Consider the following 14053-nt stretch of genomic DNA (forward strand, 5'->3'; position numbering starts at 1 on the left):
AAATGGGGATTGGTTGCTCTTTATATGGAATGGTCAGGAAATACCTCTTTGTGACTTTGATATTTGAGTAGAGAACTAAAGATGTCAAAGGGAAGACCTCGCCAAGAAAAGAGGAAAGCACATGCAAAGGCCCTGAGGTGACAGTGATGTTAGCAAATTTGAGGAATAGCAAGGAGGGTGGTGTGGCAGGAGTGAAGTGCAAAGGGCAGAGGTGGGAAATGAGGTTAGAAAGAGACAAATACATGGGGTAAGGGCAGCAAGAGCCAACTGTGCTGGGCCTCAATCAAACATGGGCTGGAGTCTTACTTGAAAGTGTCATGACATGGGATACCTTTGTACAGATACTGAAGGATAAATGAGATTTATCTAACTTGAAGGAAAGGAAATTTGAGATTCATGCTTATGTCTGTTTGCTCTCTATTTTTAGATCTTTCTGGTACTTCTGAGAACATTAAAAGAAAGACCAATGCTTGTGCTCAGACTTTTATTCAAAATGAATCATCCATTCCTGGCCATTTTTTTCCCACCAGAACATCCTGGAGCCCACTGAATTCATATGGCCAGTTCACTGGCTTTCTAACTTTCTTCACTTTATTCAAATCTCTCAAAAAATGAGAATGTATAGTAAAACGAGTCACATATGGCTCCACGTGAAAGGAAAACTTCTCAAAATCTATTTAAACATCTGATTAAATTTTTTTTAATCCATTGTGGCCTTGGTCGGCTACCAGCTTATTGCAGCAGAAACTTTAAGAATGTAAGAAGGTGAATTTTCATACACCTGTCTGATAAAGGCATTCAAGCGTGGTTTGGAAAAAAGGTGAGAACTAATCAAGCAAGGTGATCTCACCCTAAATATACATTAATTTATGAGATGTTAACAGCATGGGAATTAACCTATGAAATAGCTGCTCACTTTATTAAGCAAAGAGGACTGAAATGTGCTACTCTCATTATAACAAAAAAATGAAATACATCATACTGCAAGGCAACTAGGCAATGACTGAAATGGGTTTTATAAGGACAACATGCCTACTGAATGGCCCAGCCCATTTCAAGTTCAAGAGACTAAATCAAGAACTAAATTTCAAACTGATTTCTTGAGCCTCATAAGCATATATGGAAAATTGATTTCTCTTTCTACTCTTCAATTTTCTCAGCTATTCATTGAGGAAAATTCCATTTCACTACTTCCCAAGGGGTATGTTTTGGAGTTGTTCATGTCTGCGACTGCTAAATATTATGGTTTTCTCTGCTGTGTCTATAACCTCAAAACAGTTATTTGCAAATTCCAAGGCACACACACACACACACACACACACACACACACACACACACACACACAAAACCCATGCATCCTAGTTTCATTTATTAGAAATCTCCTAAAAGGTCATTGGAGTGCATAGCCCAGTATCCTGAATATCATTTTGTGAGGTCTGGGATTCCTCATGGATTTTTCTGTTGAATTTATACAAGTGAAAAAAAAAAAATCTGAGCAGTCATTTGGGAATGGGAGTTTAAAAATTCTGCAACCTTCATAAAGCCTTTCTCAATCAGGTACATAAAAGTGATGTCTCCCTTCTTTGAAATCTTCTAGCAGTTATGGCCTGTATTAGTCATTAGTCAATTTATTTTATACTTCTCTTTGATAGTTCTTCTAGTCTTTGTATTTAAGTATTATTTTTAATATTTTATTGTTACATTTCTCGATACTTAGGACTTATTTAACCAGATTTTTAACCTTTACAAGATTAAAGACTAAAACTGTAACATCTATGCAATCCCTTGCCCACCTAGGCATTTCCAGATAGGAAATATCTGGAATACAGCAGCTATGCCCTCCAACAATAAGTTGATTAGATTTTTGATTTCAGATACATTGTTGGAAAAAAGTCCACAGCTGACACAGCTGCTGATACTAAAGCAACTACATCTTCCAAAAATATTCACAAGAGCCTGAATAAGTCAACCTATAAGGCTAATCACAATTTTTACACAGTTGAAGATATAAAAGCAGTACATTGAGGAGGATTCTGGAAAATAGCAGAGTAGGAACCACCTGGAATCTGTCTCCCCACCTAGACAACAATTGCACCAGCAGAACCTACCTACTATAACTATTTTAGAACTCTGAAGGCTTGAAACTTCCAGGGGGAAGCAATTAAAGGCATCCAAATTGGAAAGGAAAAAATAAAATTATCTCCATATGCAGATGATGTGATTTTATATGGGGAAAACCCTAAAGATTCCACAAAAAAAACCTGTTAGAACTAGTTCAGCAAAGTAGCAGCATGCAAAGTTAACACGCAAAAAATCACTTGCATGTCTGAACACTAACAATGAAAAATATGAAAAGGAAATCATAAAAACAATTCAGTTTACTAGAGCATCAGAAATAATAAAATACTTAGGAGTGAACTTAACCAAGGAAGTGAAAGACTTGTGCAATGAAAACTACAAAACAGTGCTTTAAAAAATCAATGAAGACATAAATAAATAGAAGCACATCCCACGTTCATGGATTGGAAGATTCAATATTAAGATGTCAGTACTACACTAAGCAATCTACAGATTCAATATAATCCCTATCAAAATTTCAGTGACTTTTTTTTGCAGAAATAGACACACCTATCTTAAAATTCATATGGAATCTCAAGGGACCATGAATAGCCAAAACAATCTTGAAAAAGAAGAACAAAGCTGGAGGGCTTATACTTCTTGATTTCAAAAGTTACTATAAAGCTACAGTCATCAAAGCAGTGCATTACTGGCATAAAGACAGACGTATAAAAAAGTGGAATAGAATAGAGAGCCCAGGAATAAACCCTCACATATCTGGTCAAATGATTTTTGACAAGGGTGTCAAGATCATTCAATGGGGAAAGGACAGTATTTTCAATAAACGGTGTTGGGAAAATTGGATATCAACATGCAAAAGAATGAAGCTGGACCCTTATCTAACACCACATACAAACATTAACTCAGAATGGATCTAATAGTTATATATAAAACCTAAAGCTATAAAACTGTTAAAAGAAAATATAAGACAAAAGTAACTAAGAGGATTTTCTTGTTTAATTTTTTTAAAGGAAACTCAGAACATTTAGCCCAACCTTATTAGTTTATTAAACAAACTCCACTGCATGCATTTCTGTGGACCACCTTTATTTGTCTACTTCTGTTCTACTCTTAGTATGTTTCTATTTATGTTTTGTTTTATTACATTGTATGTGTTTATGCAGCTGCAAAACGTTTTAGAAGTTATCTAAATACATGAACAAGGTACATTAGATAATGCTGGGCATTGACAGATTTCCTTAAGGATTACCCAGTTCAATGATTGGGTTTTTTTTTTTCATCAATAAGCAAGAGAAGAAAAGAAGTTAAATGCAAAAAGTCAGTTGATCATATTTTTCACTTTATATTTTTAATTGAAGTATAGTTAATTTACGATGTTGTTTTAGTTTTAGGTGTATATATATAAATATATTCTTATGTTGTTCACTTTTGATTGTTGTGTCGTTAAATAGAAAATGTGTAATTTTGGCAGTGGTTTATGAAATAAAATATTTTCCTGCATTAAAGTAAACAGGATCTTACAAAGGCATTGCTGTAGAATAGGGGCATATAACTGCAAAGAATTAAAAAAAGGCTATAATTAATGATTTTCTTTAGCCCTCTCTGTGTCACTCATCCACCATGAATGTCATGATTTTCTCATTTCACTGAGTTTAACAGGAAACCAAAATTCCTGGAAAAGCTGAGTTCTTCATCTTACCCCTTTCACTTTACGATTCTCTTAACAGCTTGGACAGTACAGTTTTGTTCACGTGGGAATATCCCCCAAGTCACAGAGGTTGAGATTTTGACCCATGCCTCTTACTTCACAGAAGAGATCCCACTGCACCTGGTGTACAAATTAATGTTTTTAAAGTCCTCACCCGCCAGCAAACACATTAACTTTTTAAATTGTAACTGAGTCATTTCTTCGAAACTTTCTCAGAAAAATGCTGATCCTAACAGATTTGCTTTCAAAAAATCTGGATATGATTTCCATAACATTTTGAGGGCAAAATGCCAAACGCTCAGAACTATTAAAGATAAAGAGCAAGCAGAAGAACAAATAATATTATCAGCTATAAAAGTCACCGACTGGGAGAGCTTCACAGTTAACTCTTGCATTTCTTCAGCTATGGACTTATCTGGATCAGCTTCTTCAATAAATCTGATTATTCTTTGATCTTAAAAGGAATCACAGTGTTATTTGAATGGAGAGAAGATTGATATTTCACTTGTCGTGGAGAAGGAGGTCCTGTGACTTTACTTAAGGCATCACCACCTGTATGTAGTCTCATCAGGGTCTCTATTTCCTTATTTAGGTGATGGGTAAGCTTTGTGGACATTTATTGAGCCATACGGTTATGCTTTGTATGCTTTTGATAATTAAATTATAACCCCCCAAAATTATTAAATGTTTTTAAATAAGTGATCTTGATAGAAATCTTTTAGGTACATACCAACCTGAGAGATGTACTGAATCCTCTATGTTTTGAAATTCATATCAAATTTATTATAGGCAGTAATGATTTAGTGTATGGTTCACTTAGGCATCTTGTTTCCCTTCCTCTCTTTTCTTTAAACTACTTGCTACTTAGTATATCCTCTTCCAGATGGACAAGAGAAGGAAAAATAAGATCAAAGTAACCTAAGGCTTTATACCACCATAATGGGTGTACCAAAAGTCTCTCATTTTTGTAAAGGAGGTAAAATATATTTGCCAGGGAATTCCCTGGCAGTCCAGTGATTAGGACTCCGAGCTTTCACTGCCGAGGGTGCAGGTTCAATCCCTGGTCGGAGAACTAAGATCCTGAAAACCTCGCAGCGTGACCGAAAATAAATAAATAAATAAATAATAAAATATACTTGCCAAAGAGAAATTGGGTGATTATCAATGGGATTCCATGATTCATTCTAATGCTCACTCATTTGTATGATACTCAAGAAGTATTCAGAAATAAAATTCTGACACCTGTACAAGATCTATTAATAATTTGTTTCATATTCAGATGTCCCATCAGTTACTCTGGGTTTCCCTTTTCCTACTTTGAATGCTGTACCAAAAAACTTCCCCCTCCTCGATTTGTTCTTCTTTTTTGGTTCTAGAAAGGATATGGCAGAGCTAATCAGTTCTTACCATGATCTTCACTCATTTTTACTTTGATTTTCCAGATTCCACCTCGTAGGGCACATGTCATATGGTCCCATGTGCTTCTCTTTATCTTCATGGGTTAAGAAATCTACCAAGGGTCAATCTGAGTGACAGTATATATATTTTTCTAACCAAGGAATTCAATCTATGTGGGATTTAGGTCTACTTACAGGAAGTATGCATAAAATGCAATCAGTTGAAGTGTGTGTGTGTGTGTGTGTGTGTGAGAGAGAGAGGGAGACAGAGAGAGGAAGGGAGGGAGGGAGTTAAGGAGAGAAGCAGGGACAGAGGGAGACAGAGACAGAGCAAGCATTGGAACCCCGTTTCTTGGATGCTGATCATTTCACATGTCTATTACACCTACTAAATTCCCATTCAGAAGCCATTGACTTTACAGACCATTCTCACTGATATCCAACAAAAACAAGTTACAAACTATTAAGCCTTTTATGGCGATAAAGCACATTGATATATATTACCTCATGTGATCATTACAACCACCCTTTCATAAATGTAGGCGGACTCTCATTAACCTATCAAAGCCATGGGAAAGAAACTTTTCAGTTAGTGCTTTAAAAAAAAAAAAAAAAGCAGTTACCATGGGAAGCATTGCTTGTAGTACAAAACCAATGGAAATGTCAAAAACTTTGTTTAACTGAAAATGTATAGAGTTGCTGAGAAGCCTGTTTAAATAATTCCTCCTTATATTTTTTAAACTGACTTTTTAAACCTAGCAAATAAAATACAGTTGACCCTTGAACAACATGGGTTTGGATTGCATAGGTCCACTGACATGTGGATTTTTTTTCAATAGTAAATACTGCAGCACTACACAATCCATGGTTGGTTGAATCCGTGCATGTGGTACCATGGATATGGAGGGGTCACCTATACAATGGACTAACTCTAAGTTATACTCAGATTTTCAACTGCTCACAGAGTTGAATCCCCCGCTTTGTTCAAGGGTCAACTGTAGACTAAAAGGTTCAAATCAAACCAATCATTGGGATTTTCAGAACATCTTCCACAATTAGAAATGTTTTTCTCTTCCTTAAGAACCTATGTTAATAGAGAGATGATAAGGTTGGTCTGAACTATCTAGATTAACCTCACTCACACCATATTCACAGATTATTGATTCCTCCATTTTAGATTATTATTCAAAGCAATAATAAAAAATTCAACTCAATTTTAAGTGGGCAGTTCTTTAAGATGTGAAAGTTCTATTTTAAAATATGACTCTAGCTTTTTCCAGTGTTGTATGATATTTATCAAAAAAGGTGTCATAAGCTGCATGAAAATTTAAACTGTGATGAATTACTTATGAGATTAGCAGATTTCAAGTATTAATGGACTAAATTAAAGTTATAACTTTGTAAACACAAAGTGCCTTTCACATATGTTATTAATAAAAGAAGTTATTTAGGACTTAATTTTTTTACTAGCTCTCCAGTGTTAGATTGTGAGATCCATATCACAAATATGATAGATATTCTTAATCAGTGATACTAGAATTCTCATTAGGTACTCATTAAACTCCTGCACCTTAGAATAACCTTGAGAAGTACATTAGACACTAATGAGTATATGCTTTCATTGTATAGTCCTTATTAATGATAATGGAATTTACATGCCTGCAGTAAGCAAAGACAGTATAGATAAACTATAAAAATAATAGCAGTTAAAACTTCATACCACAAGACCAAAATAAAATATATATTTGTTGATTTGTTAAAATAAAACTCTCTGCATAAATATGGGATAAAAATTAGTTAAAATAAAAAACTTCCAGACATTTAAAAATACTTAAATATTTGGAGATAAAAAATGAAAAACCGCCTGGATTTTTCAGAACAAGAATAATTTTTCAAAAACAAAGCAGTAGTTTTGGATTCTGTGAGATGTTAGTCAAGTTTCTCAACTTATTTAATTAGCAATACCCTTGATGAATGGATAAACCACTAATCTCACTACTGCCCTTTCTGATTTTTGTTTATTGTTGTTATAGTTTTTCTTATTTAAAATATGCCCATGCTCAGAAATGCTTTGCTGTGGGGAAAGACATTCTAAAGGTCAAATTAAACCATGAGTCGGAGGTAATAAGAACCTGTCTATTTACTTCCTTTTGATTTTGAACACAAGTAGCTAAATCATTTTCATAAATTACTATGCAAACTACTTTTCAAGTTGATCTGCAATTGAGATTTCCTAAAACTTCTGATGGTCCTACTCATGAAATATCGTTGTCTTTCAGGAATTTCTTTTTCCTTGGTACCTAAATTGCTCTAATGTACTTAAATTCCATTTCTTCTTGAATCCTCTTTAGAGATGAGGAAAATAAGGTCACCATCTTGGAAGAGTAGAATCTTAGATCTGAAAGCTGTTGAAAAGATCAGCTACCTGCCATATAGTAGTCATTCTTCTTGCACATCTCTAGCACTGAGAAACTTAGTACTATAGAAGGGAGCTCGCTCCAATTGTTAAAACATTCTTTCTTTTAATTAGCTGAAATCTACTCTGTGGGTAATTTCTGCTCCCAAAACCTAGGTCTGAAAGCCCAGGGGAATAAGTGTTAATTCCTTCTCTACATAACAGACCTCAAATGCAGTAAGGCTTGTTTCTGTGCTGATGTCCCCTTTTTCCCACTGAACATCCACGGCACCCTCGACCATTGCTTATGTAAGATCGGGTTCATTACCCACTGACCTCTGGCAGAGATGTTAGAGAGATGCTCTCCTGCTTCAGTAAGGCACCTAGAATTAATCACAGTTTTCCTGGTGTGGGTTTAGTTGTGCTGAGTGCAGGGAGCTTATTATCTTCTGTGAAAAGGATACCATTCTTCTATTAATGCAGCCTAAGATTACATTAGATCTTTCGCCATCCTCATCACCTTGGGTCACCCTCCATGTCCGTGGTAATAACCAGAAGGGAATTGAGAGGAACTTTTAACAGAGCGTCTAATCTGCCCCCCTGATCCCTTGGTCAAAGAGCAGTGCTTTTATACCTGGCTATCTGGAAACCTATATAAATGGGTCGTTAAAAACATTGTCGCTTTTGAGCCACTAAAAAAGGGGGCAAAAAGATTGTCCAAACACCTCTTCATTCATTCCTGTCCTCACAAATTCAGAGTTTAATATTGAGCCATAGCCTTGTGTCCGGCTGGGACAGACACTGGCATCTCAAGTCCCAGGTTTCTCCAATAATATAAGCAAATCACCAGTAACGAACTGCACAGAGTGTGATGACAATTTGTAGCAGTGATGTGAGGGCACAGACCAGGAACACCCAACTCAGCCCAAGTCAGATGAAGCGGGGAGGCTTCACGGAGAATCCTATTCTGACTTCAATCTTAAAGGAAAAGTGCAGGTTTCCATGGATCCCACTCATTAGTGCCTTAGAACAGTGCCTGGGCGCTGAAAAATAAAGGAATGAAGGGAATTCTCCAGCGGTCCAGTGGTTAAGACTCTGCGCTTTCATTGCCGAGGCTCGATCCCTGGTTGGGGAATGAAGACCCGACAAGCCACGTGGTGCGGCAAAAAAAGGAATGAAAATGTAAAATAACACAAATTTAAGCGGTGGATGAGTTAATTAACTGATGGATGGATTGATTAATTAATTAGAAATAAAGAGTATTTCAGGCACTACGTGCCTGTCAGGAAGATGAGAGTCTAAGCTAGTCATTGAGAGGTAAGTAGTTTGGTTAAGTTACAGCTGGTGCTTGTGCAGGTAGAACACGACATGGGACTAGAGAAGTGGGCAGTGGAGAGAGAAACGCGAGGGGAGTGACCAGATGTGCAAGAACCAGCCAGCATCACTCCTGCAAAAGTCCAAGCGGGAAAGAGAGAAGGGAAGAGAGGTGGGGACAGGTCTGAGAGATGCTGAGGGCCCGACAGATGTCAGAAGTAAGGGATAGACATCCTAATTCCTTCATTTCTTGCTTGGACTGCTGTAAAGAAGAAGATTGCAATTATCAACCACAGGTAGAGCAGAGTTTGAAAGTGGGGAGGATGACAAATCCAGTTTGATTTGGATTAAATGAAAGGATGAAATAATGCCATTTGCAGCAACATGGATGGACCTAGACATTCTCGTTCTAAGTGAAATCAGACAAAGACAAATATCGTATGATATCGCTTATACATGGAATCTAAAAAAAAAGGCTACAAAAGAACTTACTGACAAAATAGAAATAGACTCACAGACATAGAAAACAAACTTATGGTTACCAAAGGGGAAAGGGAGCGATAAATTAAGAGACTGGGATTAGCATATACACTAGATATAAAATACATAACTTACAAGGACCTACTGTATAGCACAGGAAAACATACTCAATATTTTGTAATAACATATAAGGAAAAGAATCTGAAAAAGAATACACACACACACATATATACTGTGTGTGTGTGTATGTGTGTGTGTGTACAACTGAATCACTGTGCTGTACACCTGAAACTAACACAACATTGTAAATCAACTATACTTCAATAGAAATAAATAAAATGAAACAAATTAAAGATGGAGTATTCACAAAAGATGTTCCTGAGGAATTGACCATCCACACCCAGTCTCCAGCTGGGGAGAGAGGTCTAAACACAGACATCTGCGTCATCAGAGTCAGAGCTGAAGTCCTTGGTGTGGGTGAGATTGTCCGGGAAAAGTGCAGAGAGAAAAATGCCAACGTCTGCAAGCCAGACTTCAGAAAGTAGTGAGAAAGGTTTCCTCGCTAAGATGGAGGGACTGAATATATGTGTATGTTGAGTAACAAAGCCCAGCTGAGCAGAACTTGAAAACGGGGAGGACAGAATAATTAATGGATCAAAGCTTCTAGCATTTATCTATAGTTCTGAAAAGTTCTCCTATCTTTCAGACTGTAATCATAAAATGAGAACTTTATTCCCAAAGAATACATTTTTCTAAGAAATCAGCTAACAGGTTGTTTTCTGAATTATTAATGATGTTTCCTTTAGTCTCTTTCTCACATTCAGGGTCTCCGCTCAGCTACCTTCTGATGCTAAAATTCCTCTCCTGAACCTTCTGGAGAAGCTAAGGATGGAAAAGAGGCAGGGTCCAAACATGGGCCTTGAGATGGAGTTGGGGTTTGACTCTCTGTTAGGTAGGAAGCTCTAACCAGTAATATTCAGCTGCTCTGGACCGCAGCATCCAGCCTTTACCAGAAGGTACTGATGTCCAACAAGACACCTTGCATAAGACCTCGGTTATGCAGAACCCAAGGCCGCGGCTCATTCTGGATAGCTGGATGGTTTACCAATCTGCTCCCCACACCCCATGACTTTTTGTGTGGATTCTTCCCTAAAACCCGTCTACAAATATTTCTATCTTTATTTCTGTTTCTTAGCATGTTATAGTGAAAAAATAGAAGCCCTGAGGGGCATCCCCTTATCTTACCACCAGCAAAGTCACCAGCCTTCTCCGTATCTGTTCCCTGCCATCCCTCTTTATACCCTGGGCAAGTGCCTCAGATGGCATCACAACCTACCCATCCTCTGTGCTCTGGACCCCACCCTCACTCACTCACCTTCACGATGACTTTGCCCGGCTATTCTCAGAAATTATCCCATCTCTCCCCTCTCTTCTACATTCTTACATTCTCCCTCACTACTAGAGCTTTCCCTTTAAAATACAAATACACTATACAACTCCCACCTGACACTTAACATACAAATAAACACCTTGACAAGCCAAGGTCTACACTCGCCTTTATGGTGTAACCTCAAATGAGTGTGACTATTCCTGCTGCCTCTACTCTCACCTCCTATTTTCTCTACCACTGATGGTGCAATCTGATGTCCAATTTTTCAATAGAATTCCAAGTGGATTTTTATTCTTTCCATAAACTGATCAAATCACGATCGCCAGTGAGCCCCATGTTGGAAGATCCAGTGGTCCCTCTTCAACCATCGTGATATTTGACCTTCCACAAAAATCTGATTAAGGCACGCTTTCTTCTGTTGGTTTCCACAACCCTCTGAAGTTTCTGACTTACCTTACCGACTGCCCCTTCTTGCCTTTCCCTTGTTCATTTCTCCTCTTCCTTGCATGATCTCCATTTTGATGTGTGTTACAAATCCTACACTCAACATTGTAAAATAGAGTTTGTCCTTCACACCCCAAATTCTCTCGATATTCCCCATTTCAGTAAACAGCACCGCCAGCCGTCTGCACAGTTGCTCAAGTGCCCGCGAATCTTCCTTGATGCCTCCCTCTCTTCCCTTCACCCCACATGTGGAATCTGCCAGCAAATCCCTCCAGCTCTACTTCTGCAAAATACTTGAACTTCACCACTTCTTCCCACCCCCACTCCCTCCCCCTGGGCCAGCCACCAACCTATCCTGCCTGGCCTTTCCTAATTACCTGATAAGCTCTCTTCTTGTGCTTTTACTTCCTTGTAATCCAGAGTAACCTTTTTTAACCTTTTTCAAACTAAGTCGGTCTCCTGAATAAAACTCTCCAATGTCTTCCCACTTCACAAAGAATAAAATCCAAACTCCATATCAGCGTCTTATATACGGTCCCAGCCTCCTCCCCTACTTCAGTCTAGAATTCTCTCTACTCACCATGCTTCACTTTAGCCACAGGAGCCCTTCAGTTCCTTGAAATTAGAAAGCCCGTGCTGACCACAGGGCCTTTGCATGTATAGTCTCTCTGCCTGGAGCACCCCTCCCTACAGGCTTAACATGGCTGCTGCTTCTGTGCATTCAGGTCTCTGCTGAAAGGTCACCACTATGAACAGTCTTCCTTAATCTAGACTCCTCTGCCCCAACCGTAAGCTGGGTCTCCATCCCACTATCCTGTTTCCTTCATCTCACTTTTTGCTATCTGAAATTAATCTTCTTTCTTATGCTGTCATCTGTCTCTCTCCACTAGAATATAAATTCAATGAAGCCAGGTATCCTGTCTGTTTGAGTCAATTCTGGGTCTCTCCAGTGCCTGGCATATATGAAGGGCTTCACGAATAATAAATCAATGGTTAATCAGGGATCAGTGCTGCCTGGCTTTGATTCTGCGATTCCTGCTAAATCAAAATAACATTTGTGGTGGTAATAGCTGTTGTCCCTTACATGCTGACAAACTCATGGCCTGGTCGAGGTGTTGGAACACCTCTGATTTAGAAGTGTAAAGACGGACACGGAACCTGAAGGAATGTATTTTGACACAGAGTCTGCCCAGGATGGTGTACACACCTTAACACATGACCTGTCCCCATGACATTAAATAGTTTTTAGAATTTTAAGCACTGCTGACTATTGTTTTACAGTTGGCATCTCCAGGTCCACAAACGGAGTCATAAAAGGCAGCGTGATGCTGACTCCAGCAGAAGTTTTAATGGGGTGGCCACGATCATTAGTCCAGTATCCCAACCACTCAAGTTCCCTAAGCTCGGGAGCTGCACGGCTGGTTGTGAGTCCCTCTCCGCCTGTATTCCCACAGCGACTAGAGCTCTTAGATTAGAACACAGGGGATCTAGAGACTGTCGTACAGAGTGAAGTAAGTCAGAAAGAGAAAAACAAATATCCTATATTAACGCAAATATGTGGAATCTAGAAAAATGGTACAGATGAACCGGTTGGCAGGGCAGAAATAGAGACACAGATGTAGAGGACAAACGTATGGACACCAAGGGGGGAAAGCGGCGGGGGTGGTGGTGGTGGTGGGATGAATTGGGAGATTGGGATTGACATGTATACACTAATATGTATGAAATGGATAACTACTAAGAACCTGCTGTATAAAAAAATAAATAAAATTAAATTAAAAAACAACAACACAGGGGCCTACGCTTGTCTTAGGGGAGCGAGTTGCAGAGAGCCAGGAGGGGTGTTGACAAGGCTTTGGGAGATGCTGGGAGCTGTACAGAGGAAAGGGACAGGTGAGAACTGCTCAGTCCTCCTGCAAGAAAAGAAAGGAAGCGTGGGGATCCAATTGGGACCTAACAAGCGGTAAAAACTAGATTTGCAGCCACAGGACCATGGTGCCTCCACGCTGCCCCCTCAGTGCTAACGGCTATGCGGGGTCAGAGCATCTCAGGATGAGGCTGCCCGCTCCTTGGCCTTGAACCTCAGAGTTAACATGATTTTTCGGAACTCAGCTTTCTCATCTGTAAACAGGCATTCCAGGTCACTATTTTCTCACGAGGGTGCTGGAAGAATTAAATACTACTAATAAGTAAGGATTTAGTAGATGACGGCTGTTATTATTGTTACACAAAAGAGCTTTGGTGTCTGATTTCTCCAGCTCTTCTGCTTCCATTTTTGCTGTTGCAGCATCACCTCTCAGCGGATCTGCTTTGGGAAGCCCTTCTCTTCCATCAGACTCAACAGTTCTTATCTATATAGGGCCTGGTACGTCTTAAGATTGAAAATAAATGTATGGTTTTTCATTTACTCTCTGTCTTCTCCGTTATGCTGTAAGCTCCGGGAAAGCAGATGAAGTCTGTCCTGTTCACCCCACACCCTCACAGGCTCGCTTTGGCTTCAAGCCAACTTCTATTTGTCTCCTGACTCAATGAATATTTGTTGAAGGTTGTTGAGTGAATGGCTAGAAATCTGGTCATCAGACCCATCATCTAGTGATAAGTGAAGATGTGAGTGAAAGTCAGGGGCTCCTTTATGAGGACCGTGCAGAAGCTTTAGTATGTGAACTTTTAAATAACCTCTCTCAGAAGCTTCTCGTCCTACTTCTGAGTGATTCAGTAGAAAGAGCTTCGAGGAACACTGACTGGGGAGGGGCCATTTCCCAACCTCTGTGACCTTGTGCCAGTCAACCACGTTGGGCTTTAACTCCTTCATCTATACAATGGAAATAACGAGAGCAAACCCACAG

The 14053-nt window shown here is 38.9% G+C and overlaps 1 long non-coding RNA gene across 1 annotated transcript in view; it reads right to left on the reverse strand.

Annotated features, from left to right (window-relative positions):
* The window catches only part of LOC309647404, an 89608-nt gene that overhangs the window by 20729 nt on the left and 54826 nt on the right, over window positions 1–14053 (reverse strand). The window lies entirely within an intron of this gene.

Source organism: Balaenoptera physalus (assembly GCF_965194825.1).
Source record: "Balaenoptera physalus genome assembly, chromosome: 18".
Classification (NCBI taxonomy): domain Eukaryota; kingdom Metazoa; phylum Chordata; class Mammalia; order Artiodactyla; family Balaenopteridae; genus Balaenoptera; species Balaenoptera physalus.